This window comes from Rutilus rutilus, assembly GCF_951802725.1.
Source record: "Rutilus rutilus genome assembly, chromosome: 3".
In the NCBI taxonomy this organism is placed as follows: Eukaryota; Metazoa; Chordata; class Actinopteri; order Cypriniformes; family Leuciscidae; genus Rutilus; species Rutilus rutilus.
The window spans coordinates 32,322,427-32,334,248 of record NC_140211.1 but is presented as its reverse complement, the minus strand read 5'-3'; positions in this window follow the sequence as shown (position 1 = coordinate 32,334,248).

Below are 11,822 nucleotides of genomic sequence, written 5' to 3'. Positions count from 1 at the left end.
AAAATGTAAGTATTGCATCTCAAAACCAATGGTATAATCTATCATTTACAGCAATAAACACACATGGACTATTTTTGTCATTTTTATGGCTATGACTACTTTGACGCTCGTTAACTCATAATTCGATTCTGCGACTTTAGCCGGGGTTTCACAGGCGGGGTCACATATATATACTGTATACATTATAATAAAAAAATAAAAAATAGCTCACAGCTAAACTAACATCCTCCACGATATGATTATACTTAAGATATGATATTATAGCACAGAGATCAATATTCTTTCTGCATTTTGATTTGGCCTTTGTGTTAGCTGTTAGTTTTCTTAAAGGATTGATAAACAGATTCAGAGAATGCACAAACGAGAGACAGTGCTTGTGCCTCTAGTGGTGAAGTACTTACTGTCTCCCAGTGGAAAGTGAAATAAGGGCAGCCTATGGGGATTCTTGTCAGTTCAGAACAGCAGCTTTTGAGACATATGACATCTTTTGATGTATCTGACATATTCTGTTCTCTTTTGCATCAACTTTCTCTCTGAACACTGAATGTTCCTCCTTTTTGCATTCTGAAGGCTGAGGACAGGTGAAAGAGAGGCACATAAGTGGTGCCTAATTTGATAACACTATAGCAGATGGCTCTGAGGGACCACCATGCCAGTTTCTTTTGTGGGACCCAACATGCAGAAAATCCTTCTTGTGAACAAAATGACACAGCATGTTGAACATCTGCTGAGATAAAAAAAAAAAAAGATAAAAAAAAGAAGGACTAAATAAATAAATAGTAACATACAATGGCGATGTAGCAGGCCAAGTTAATATGAGCATGTGTTGTGTGTTGTCTCTGTGTTTGACATCTCACACAGTTTTCTCACATTCCAGTGTTTAACTTAGTCAGATTTAGACTTATGTAAGTAAACCTAATTCCCCTCGTCACCATTGCTTATGCATGTGCTCTGTCTGCCAGGGAAAGGCTGGCTCATTGGTATAAAAGAAGGCCTTGCTAAAAAGAAAGCACTTGCTGCCTTTGCTTTATCTTGAGAGCACAGAGGGTTTACTAATTAGAGTGTCTTTTGGAGAGAGACGGTGAGCCTAAACAGAGGATTGCGATATGGCCCTTGACGAACGGCCTCATTGGTATTTTGATGATTACCCAGCTGCCTATTGGTTGCATGTCAGGCGGTATGCGAAATCAAAATGACGTTTAATTTGCAGTTACATGACTGATATTTTAATTATCCTTCTACATCTGTCACAGCTCTCTGGCATCTTAATGCTTCCCTGATAAAACAATAATGCACAGCCATTCCGTAGATGATTGTTATTTTGAAAGGGGCGCACACCTCCTTCTGAATTTAGAAAAAGAAAGAAAGAAAGAAAGAAAGAAAGAAAGAAAGAAAGAAAGAAAGAAAGAAAGAAAGAAAGAAAAATAGAAAGAAAAGAATATACACATTTCTATTCACTCCTTTTATCACCCTTCATCCTCATTAAAATTACATCAGAGTATATTTGCCCTTTGATGGCTTACCAATACAGTCTGTACTTAAATAGAATATCCGCCTTGTTTCAATGCTTCTCTGAACCTAAGGACCATATTTCAAAGCTGGTGGCAGATGGAACAAGTTGTGCTGACACTTTATTATGTAACATTTAGCAGTGGAGAGTGTACAAAGTAAGCCAGAGCAAAGTAACTACATCAGTAAACCCATCAAATGCATCCCAGGCACCTCTATTATTGAAGATATATTATTTTTTGAAGATATTGCACATTTGAAATATTTATTTCATCATATTCAACAACAACCCTTTATAATGATCTGGAATGCCAGGAATGAGCTTTTGATATAATACTTGTAAGAATAAAACATTCATCTAGTGGCTGGCTGTTCAAATGTCTTTCTGAAGTTGCCCTGTCCTTCATTCATCAGAGATAGAGAGGATGAAATGCTTGTTCTCCATCTTGTTCAATGAATTCTTGAAAGATTAAAAATAAGCCTATATTGCCTGAGAGAAAAAAAGTAAGGCCCAGGGACAAGTTGGAAAGAGGGACAGAATTATTTATGTAAACTCTGATCCGGGTTGCGTTTCCACCACCAACGGTACCCTTACGTTCACACTGCTGCCGCCGAGAGCGCCAAAATTCACTCTCGCCACCCTGCCAACGACGCCGTAGAAAGATGTGTGGACGCTCTGACGTAGATCAAATGCTTGGTCTTTTTTTAAACTTTATTTAAAGGGGCCACAAAGCAAACAAGCATGTTGATCGTTATTTTTGCAGACTGACCAAGTTAACCTCATGGAATGTTTTAAATGTGAAAGTAAGAAATTGATCGATGGAAAGAACTTAACAATTTTAGTGACATGTTTGCAAACGAAATAAACCAATTAAAAGCCATTTATGTGGTGTGTCTTTTGTGTTCATGGTTAAGTGCTAATCTAATTTGCATTCCCGCTGAAAAAACAAGGGTTCTAGCACGAAAATGTTGCCTAGTTTTGTGCGCCTTCTTATCAAATTCACATGATCAACCTCTCTATTTTGCTTGGGAACTACACTGTAAAAAATAATTCTGTGGCTTAGTAAATATTACAGAAATTTGTAACTTTATTAACTTAATAAAATCTCTGAATATCGTTTATTTGATTGTTTGAGTTAAACATACCAAAATAATTGAGTAAAAATCCAACAGTTAATTTTATCTAAAATTTACAGATATATTTAAGTTTTTTTCAATAAAATGATTTAGTATTTGACTAACCAATTATTTCTTTATAATATACTTAATATATTTGTGAAATTTCTATCAAAATATTCGAGAATGTTGAATTAAACTGATCTGTTTCAAGAAACAAAAAAATTACTTAATTCAAATCAATATTATTAATATATTTAACACACTCTTAAAATTGAGTAAGTTTACTCAATTAAAACAACGCACCCCTCCCCCGCCCTCTGACCTGAGGACAGCTCGACGGTTGGTTGAGTGAGCGCGCGCTTTGAACTCTCCAGTCTCCAGACAACAGCTCTCTTCTCAGCGTCGCAGATTTGGTGCATTTCCTCTGTGAAATTCAGGTTGGTGTATGTTTTATTTTATCTATAAAATCTTTACTGTGCATATTTAATGCAAAACAACATACAGAGGCGTAATTTGACACCTAAATGAGAGTCGCGCCTGTCTTTTTGCGTGATTGAAACGCTTTGCATAAACACACGACTTCATTCCTAATGATGATGAATATAATTATTATCATTTTGATGATAAAATGTCCTCAGAACTGTCACTGTTTGTTTATTGGCAGGTTGTGTCAGTCGCTCGCAGTATCTTTCGGCTGTGACTGAGTGAAACGCAGGACGGCGGTATGAAGTTCGAAGTTCACCCGCAGAGGCGAGTCCGTCTCCGGCGCGAGGACCAGCGCAGATTCGGTGGATATTGGATAACAGACTGGTTGATTACACTTGAATTAGGCTACCTGAATGTTTAAATATTTCATTTTTACTTGTTAAATAAGTTTAAATGCAGGCAAATACATGTTAAAAACAGTCTAAAATGTGCTGTATTGCTGTACTCATTGAAAATAAAGGCCAATGTCATGTATACTGCTGGTTGTCTGGAGTACTATTTTACAAAGGTTTAGAGAAAATAAAAAAAAATATATTACTCATTAATAAAAACAGTTAATATTACTCATAAATATTGTTTTTTAAATGTTTAAATGTTAAATTATTTCTACTCAATTTTATTTGTTAATGTACCAGATGCAGTTACTCAGATTTACTTAATTTTTGTACTTGCATTTACTCAATTCATACAGTATATTTCATTGATTTCACAGCTTTAAAATTTACTCAATTTTTTTGAGTGTAAAAATGTTTCACCAATAAAATTGAGTAAATAATAGTTAAACTTTTTACAGTGTAATGTGGTGGGAACCAAAGTTTACTTGACTGCGTTCTCTGGAATCCTCTCAAGCGGAGGACTTCTACATTCCGATTGGTTGCCGCCAAACTGTGTCAAAGCTCATTACCATAAAGTTGACCTGACTTCAACTCTTCTCGCCGCTCTCGCCATCCAAGGCCCTGTCCCTAATGGCACCCTAAGCACTCGTGGTCTTCCTACAAGTCCGCACTTTCGTGACGTAATGCCGCTTTGACTGTTGGGAAGAATCTGCTGCAGAGTCCGCATCAGTGCAGGCTTGGCAAAAGTGCGCATCGAGGGCGCATATCGAACGCAAAGGGGGTGCTCGCGAGCACCCTTCTGAGGCCTAAAATGACAAATGGGACACCCTACGGTCTCACGGACTTAACGGACACGCGCACGCGGCAGCCATTGTAAGTCCACAAGACCAAAAGTGCATATTAAGTGTGCCAAGACGCGCCGTGTGAATGCACAGTTACTGATAGGCATGGTATAGCGATCAACGTCATTCTCGCACGAAGAAGAAAGCGACACAGTAAACAACAATGGAGGACATACAGCAGATCTTGTTCAACTTTATTTGAGCAAATGGCTGCAGGCTGCAAGGAAAAACACAGCCGAAAAAGCATGCACAAGTGACAATTCTCTGTAACTAATCAACATTCTGCAGTGACTACTGTGCAAGGTATCCCAACGGAAGGATCCCAAAAAAGTGGTACGGTACGGTTCAGGATTTTGGTACCATTCACAACTTCTGATAATTGTAATGGAAATGCGTACCGCACTGTACTGTACTGAACCGTACCGCTCGGTGGAAACGAGCCGTTAGTAGTATGCATGAGACTCAGTAGTGCACTATTGCCACAAACCCCTGTGCTGTATTCTCAGGGAGACACAATCCTTTACATCATAACATAAACTTGACATGCAAGTAATCACACTCCATGAACTATGTTGCATTTAGGGACGACACTTGTAAGATGGCCCCTGCAGACATCACTCAGGACAGTATGAATGCATGGCAGACTGAAGACCACTTCTAAGTTTTATCATAGGCCCTATTCGGACGGGACTAGTTTCACAGGGGGACGTTAGAGAAATTTCTGTTTCACAGACGTACTTTGAGATTTTAATCCTGTCCGAATCTGCCATGTCTGTCTATTTCTCACACGACCTCTGTAAAAATTCCAGAGCAAATTACCTACTGTTTTTCGTCAAACTCGGCGGTCCTCAGAGAAATCTAATCCCGTCCGAATGCGAATGTCTGTGATTGCCGAAAATGTTTTTTTCCAAAAACGCTTTTTCTTGTGTGTTTTGGTCAACGTGAACTACCGTACAATCTCTCGCTATCCCGCCGGTATTCAAGTTTCTGCTTTTTGCGCACCGATAATGGATGTATTATGTGTTCGGTACACTGCGAAGAAATAAAAAAATGAAATCAACAAGAAGAGCCAAATCACGTAAACTGTTAAGACTGGCTAACTGTAATATCAGATTCAGGTAAGATTACTTTCATTTATGCACTTAATTACATAACGTGTAAATTATATAAGTTAAAACTTTTTATTCCAGTGGGTTTATTATAAGAACCCAGTTCTATAAAATCATGATGATAAATGTATGTTTAGTTTTTTTATACTACAATTTTTATAAAATGTTTACAAAACACTAAATACGTTATAGGACGTTTTACTTTATATTTCAAAGTGCTTAATTTTAAAAGTACTTAATTTCAAAATACATTTGATCAAATTTCATTCGCAATCCACGCATTCTGAACACGTGATCTTCTGCAATGCCCACATGTAAAACACAGACACTCCTACCTCGGTAATAAACACGGAGATGTTAGTCCCGTCCGAATCGGTACATGAAATCACAGACGTAGGTTGATAAGAATTGTAACTCAAACGTCGTTTGGAAAACTAGTCCCGTCCGAATAGGGCTATAGACTGGTTTCCAAACAAGCTTCTCTCAAAGGTCAGGAAACTATTGTTACATCTCCTGTGTGGGGTGTGGGTAGAGAGTCTACAAGGTTAGACTCTCATTAGACTCTCATGCAGATATTTTAAACTTTTGTGATGCAACTGGAATGTGTTCACTTGTAAAAACAAACAAACAAACAAACAAAAACACATTAGAATTTAAATAAATAAAACATTATAATTTAATGAATTATTATTAGTAGTACTTTCTTTTTTCATTTTTAAATATATTTTGATTTAATCAGAATTTAAATAATGCATCTCCGATGAGCCATTTGGACTAAGTGGTGATTCACACACAGAATACTTTTTTGTGTTTAGTTTAAATTCATAATTATGTAGCTCTATATTTTCTGCCTTTTTTTTTTTTTTTTTGCAAAGACAAAGAATTAAATAATCAGCAGTTGAAAAGATAAAGACAGACTTGGAAGGATTGAGAAATTTCATAAAACGGATTAATATAGTGTGACTTTAGTGGGCTCATTTAAACATGTTAGCATTTGAGGCCGCTTGACTTTGCTGATGACAGAGACAAGCACTCAGATGATTAGCTGCAGTTCTTCAACAACAGACAGATATGGCAAGAGAGGATACAGGGCATCTCACACTTTACATTTAATATGCACATGGCAAATGAGGTTTAATAAAGGAGCATTCATTGTCAAGTGGGCGACAAATGTATTAGAATAATAATCAGAACTCGACAGAGAAAGGGGAAGGTTTTTTTTTTACAATCGCTTTAGAAAACATTTCTCAATACTTAGGTCACTTTTCAAAACTCTTCACAGTGAGCACAACATCAGTCTGTGTGAGCTAAACTGAAGATTATTTAACATTCCTTAATTGACACAAAATGCATTCAATGACAAATTCTGTCAAACTACATGAACACTTTTTGCAATTAGACAACCACAGCTACAACTCTCTATATCTACAGGCCAGTTTGCACATTTAATACTCATTTTCAAACTGTTAAATTTAAGTTCAAAACCTAACATATGACAAAATGTAATAAAACATCAATTTGCTAAGTTTCTACAGTAATGCCATATTGAAATATATTATGATTTTTTTTTCTTTTTTTTTTTTCTTTTTTTTCGCTAGGACACATTTCTCAATATTTGGTCACTTTTTCAAAACTCTTCACTCACTGAGCAAAAAAAACAAACAAAAAATGAATAAGACAGATATTTGCCATACATTTTCACAGCAATACCATATTGAATTTTTTATTTTTTTACTTACTGTAGGAATATTTAATGTAAACTATGTAAAATATTGCAACTGAATTATAAGCAGTAGAGAGTGCCATTCTTGTTTTAAAATACATTTTACAATTTGCCTTGTACAATGCTAAGTGTTATGTTTATTAGGTCGTTTTTTAAAGAGTGACAAAGTGTGTGTTGTTGGGTGACAAACTTTGCTAATGTTATGGAAGAATGAGTTGATTTAAAGGGCACTTATTATGCTACTTTTTACAGATGAGTCTCTGATGTCCCCAGAGTGTGTATGTGAAGTTTTAGCTCAAAATACACAGAGATCTTTTTTTTTATAACATACTAAAATTGGCACTTTTTTGCGGTGAGAAAAAATGCACAGTTCTGTCAGGTCCATTAAGTCAAGAACATACATGACAATAAATGATTTAGGAAATTTTACTGAATAAATTGCCATTCAAGTTGATAATTCTGAATTAAATTTGGCGGTATGGCTCTGTTCAGGGAGTCCTCTGACCTTTCATGAGCACCATGAAATAGCAGAGAGTCAGAGGACAGCAGCAGCATTAGGGAACGCTCACACAGTTTAGGACTGGGAGAGCTGAACTATTCCCCATATGAACAGAGCAGCAACGATGACAGAAAAGCAAATGCCACGTTATACACGACAAGGAGGAGCTGGGGAGGTGGCGGGCTGCAGAGAAGCTAGCATCAAGCAGATAGGAGCAAACTGAATCTGCTTAAAAAGGGCGCCCTGTTTTTAACGTAGCCATTAGCAGCGAGGGGAGTTGAACAGCTGATGCGCTGATGCAAAACAGCTGATGCATCTCAGCTGATGAGACCGTGTTATTGGCCAATAGCGTTAGCAGCGTCTTGACTGCCTGGCCTGCCAGGACTGACGCTTACGCTCAATTTCTGTCAGGTCCATTAAGTCAAGAACATACATGACAATAAATGATTTAGGAAATTTTATTGAATAAATTGCAATTCAAGTTGATAATTCTGAATTAAATTTGGCGGTATTGCTCTGTTCAGGGAGTCCTCTGACCTTTCATGAGCACCATGAAATAGAGTCAGAGGACAGCAGCAGCATTAGGGAACGCTCACACAGTTTAGGACTGGGAGAGCTGAACTATTCCCCCCAAACAAACCACACCTGGCAATCCTCTTGTGATAACAAGAGGATGAAATTTAGACAGTTAAAATGCTTAGGAATCTATGAATAAATTACGAATTAGTTAGCAATATCCAAAGTCGCTTGGACAAAAGCATCTGCTAAATGATTAAATGTAAATGTAAATGTAGCAATATGGTTAGTCTCCTGATCATTCATGAGCACCATGAATTTAGCAGAGAGTCAGGGGACATCAGCAGCATTAGGGGACACTCACATGAATAGGACTAAGAGAGCTGAACTATTTCCCCCAAACAGACCATAACAGCAACCTCCTGTGATAAAATAAAATGAGAGGATGAAATTAAGCAGCCGATAAGCGCATCCATGGGCAATTGTCAATAAGCAGAAGAAGCGCAAGTAAGGTTAAGCAGATGAGGCACAATTGTTTATTTAGGCGAACCAATCAGGGAACTGAGCTCATGGTCTTCTGAGCATCAAGAATAGCCCGAACGTCAGGATGAAGGTACTATTCATAAGCAGCAGAAGACCACTGCCCCATGGTTTTAAAGCAACACTAAGGAACATTTTTTACCTTAAAATAATGTTCCCAAAATCGTATCAGTGGTTCATCAAGTCGTAACAGGGTGAAAGGCACTTCTGGATTCGCTTTGCAGCCCTATATCTGCTATAACCACACCATGCAAGTTTGCCGAACCGGGTCGTGTTTCTGTAGTTCAAATGAGACATAAGAAAACTACAAATTTGACTTGCTTTACGTCAAGCGTTACAATAGTCAATAGTTTCCTTCGTTTCTGATGTTGCAATACATCATACTTTCATGAAATCATGCAACATACTCTACCTTGTCAGTGGACATCGTTCATTCCAAAGCCGGTGCTAGATAAACAGCGAGTGTGCGTGCGACAGTAGGGTGCGGGCGGCGAAATTATTATGACAGCGGTAATGGACAATTCCGCTTCCAACCTGTAAGGTGACCGAAGCGGAAAAGTTCCTTAGTGATGCTTAAGGGTTAAAACCGGAGTGGATGCCGCCGCTGTAGTTGCTGCACTGATGCGTAGAGAATGAGCTGTATAACGATCCGGAGGCAGTCCGCAGAACCAAGAGGTCCTCGCTGCAGCCTGCAGAGAAGCTAGCATCAAGCAGTTAGGAGCGAACTGAATCTGCTTAAAAAGGGCGCCCTGTTTTTAGCGTAGCCATTAGCAGCGAGGGGAGTTGAACAGCTGATGCATCTCAGCTGATGAGACCGTGTTATTGGCCAATAGCATTAGCAGCGTCTTGACTACCTGGCCTGCCAGAACTGACGCTTACACTCAATTTGTTGTGTGTGTCCCTTTAAATGCAAATGAGCTGCTCCTGGCCCCCTTTCAAGAAGAGGGCGGAGCTTCAAGAGCCCATCCTCCGGTAGCAACAAAACAGGACAATCTCACACAATAAAATGTCAGAACAGGTATAGTTTAGTTTAATTACGTTTATAACTTATGTTGTACGTATAACGGTAACCAAGGAGACAAATGAGTGGCGGGAATCTGAACAAAGAAGACACATGACAAATTAAAACAAACTGAAAGTCCATGAAAACTAAACACACTGTGACATGACTGTGACATGTTGTTAGGTTGGGTATCGTTTTTTTTTTTTTTCGATACCGGTGCAAAATCGATACTTTTAAAACGATACCGGTGCCTAAACTGTGCCTGAATCGATACTTTTACAAAAAGAGCTCAAAAGGATGGTGAATTACATAAAATAACTGCTTTTTTATTGACAAAAATACAATTAAAATTTAAATTCTTAAAATTGAATATATTAAAATTTTAAAGTATATATAAACAAAAGTAGTCTAAATACAAAACAACAAATTTACATCATAAATTCACAATAAAACCTAAGCCACCTAACCCAACTACAATAATTTAACACTAAATAACATTAACAGCAAAGTCGTTTAAATTTCAGCAATCCTTTTCACATTTTTTTGCCTTCTCTGGCAAAATACAACACCTCTCCTGACTTATTGCATGTCCTGCACAAGGTGAGCGTTATTTTAGAACGCATCACCTTAAATGGCGTGACGTGAAACCCATTGTGGAAGGAGAACGCCGTCATGTTTACAACTGTGACAATGAGCTCTTATCAGGATCAACTGAATGCTGGATTTCAAAAGTATGTGAAGTTCGCGGCTCTATTGTTGCAGTAAACTTGCACAACATTCTTGAATGATTATTAGATGTATACGCCGGTCTGTTATTGTAGGGACATCGACTTCACATTTTCACAACATGACGCGGAAAAAAACGAACTATGACTGGTTGCGTTACATGTCAGTCAGTCTTTGGCTGATATTTTTATTCTTAAATACATAAGTGAATGTGGTTTGTCATCTAAGAAACTTTTATAATGATCATTCATGTTAGTTGATCTATAACGCACAATGGGCGCCATGTTAGTAGGCAAAGCAACGCAGTTCATAGAATTGTATCTGTCAACACGTCAATGCATTTTCTCCCGAAATACTTTAAAGTGGCTGGTGAAGTGTGAGAAGAATAGAGTAAATTGTATAGTTACACAATGTGTATCTAAACACAACACGTCATCAATTTATAATTGAAAGGATTGTTATCAGGGGTGCAAACACGTGTATGGTCAAAAAAGAGAGAGGTAATCGAAGCCCTCGTTCCCGCGGCAAATATCCAGATACTACATTGCCACCATCCCCAACCCACCCCTATAGGCACATAGAGTCAAATGAAATTTTGAAAAACTATCTTGCACTTCTTCTTCTTGCTTTACTGCTACTTCCTGAAAACAATTACACCTGATGATTTGAATAGCTCTTTTTGTAAAGAATTAATAATTCTAGGATGATTGGGGTAATTGTGTAGGGTAGGCCTAGTGCATCTGCATAGAAACTAATAAACAAAATACAAATATAAATACAATAAAACACAAATACACGAGAAATAAAGCAGTACTTTATGTTTTTCAGGTAACTTAACTGTATTAAGTATTAATACAGTTTATCTTTTGACAAAACGTGATTTTTCTCTTTCTCTTTTGTTGTTTGATTAACTTTGGTGACACAAACAGCTGCAGGTATATTGGGTGCTGTCCCTTTAAGACGAATGCACGTATCTAATACCGGTAATGACACGCATCCGTTTTATTTTGACTGCGTTTACGGGGAAACTCGTTGAGATGGACACTGGCTTATTTTTTCGTGCACATGTCTGTTCAAACACAAATAGATAAGAAAGAAAAGGGAATTCGGTGTTCACGAACTTCACGTGCTGTCTGCGACTGCGTGGCTCTGTGCGCCGACAGACCATCTACATTTGGATGTTAAACATAATATATATATATAGCCTGATACAGCAAAGACAACGTCGGCAGTATTGACGGCAAAATAGGCTACAGAATATTTCGTTCTGTAGGCCTATTGACAGGGGCAATATTTGAAAATCGATAATTAGGCCTATTTTTTAAATTACAATTATATATGCATTTGTCAAAACCGAGAGACTTTCAAGCATCAAAATGTAATTTATTAATATGTATTTGCGCCTTCTATTTTGT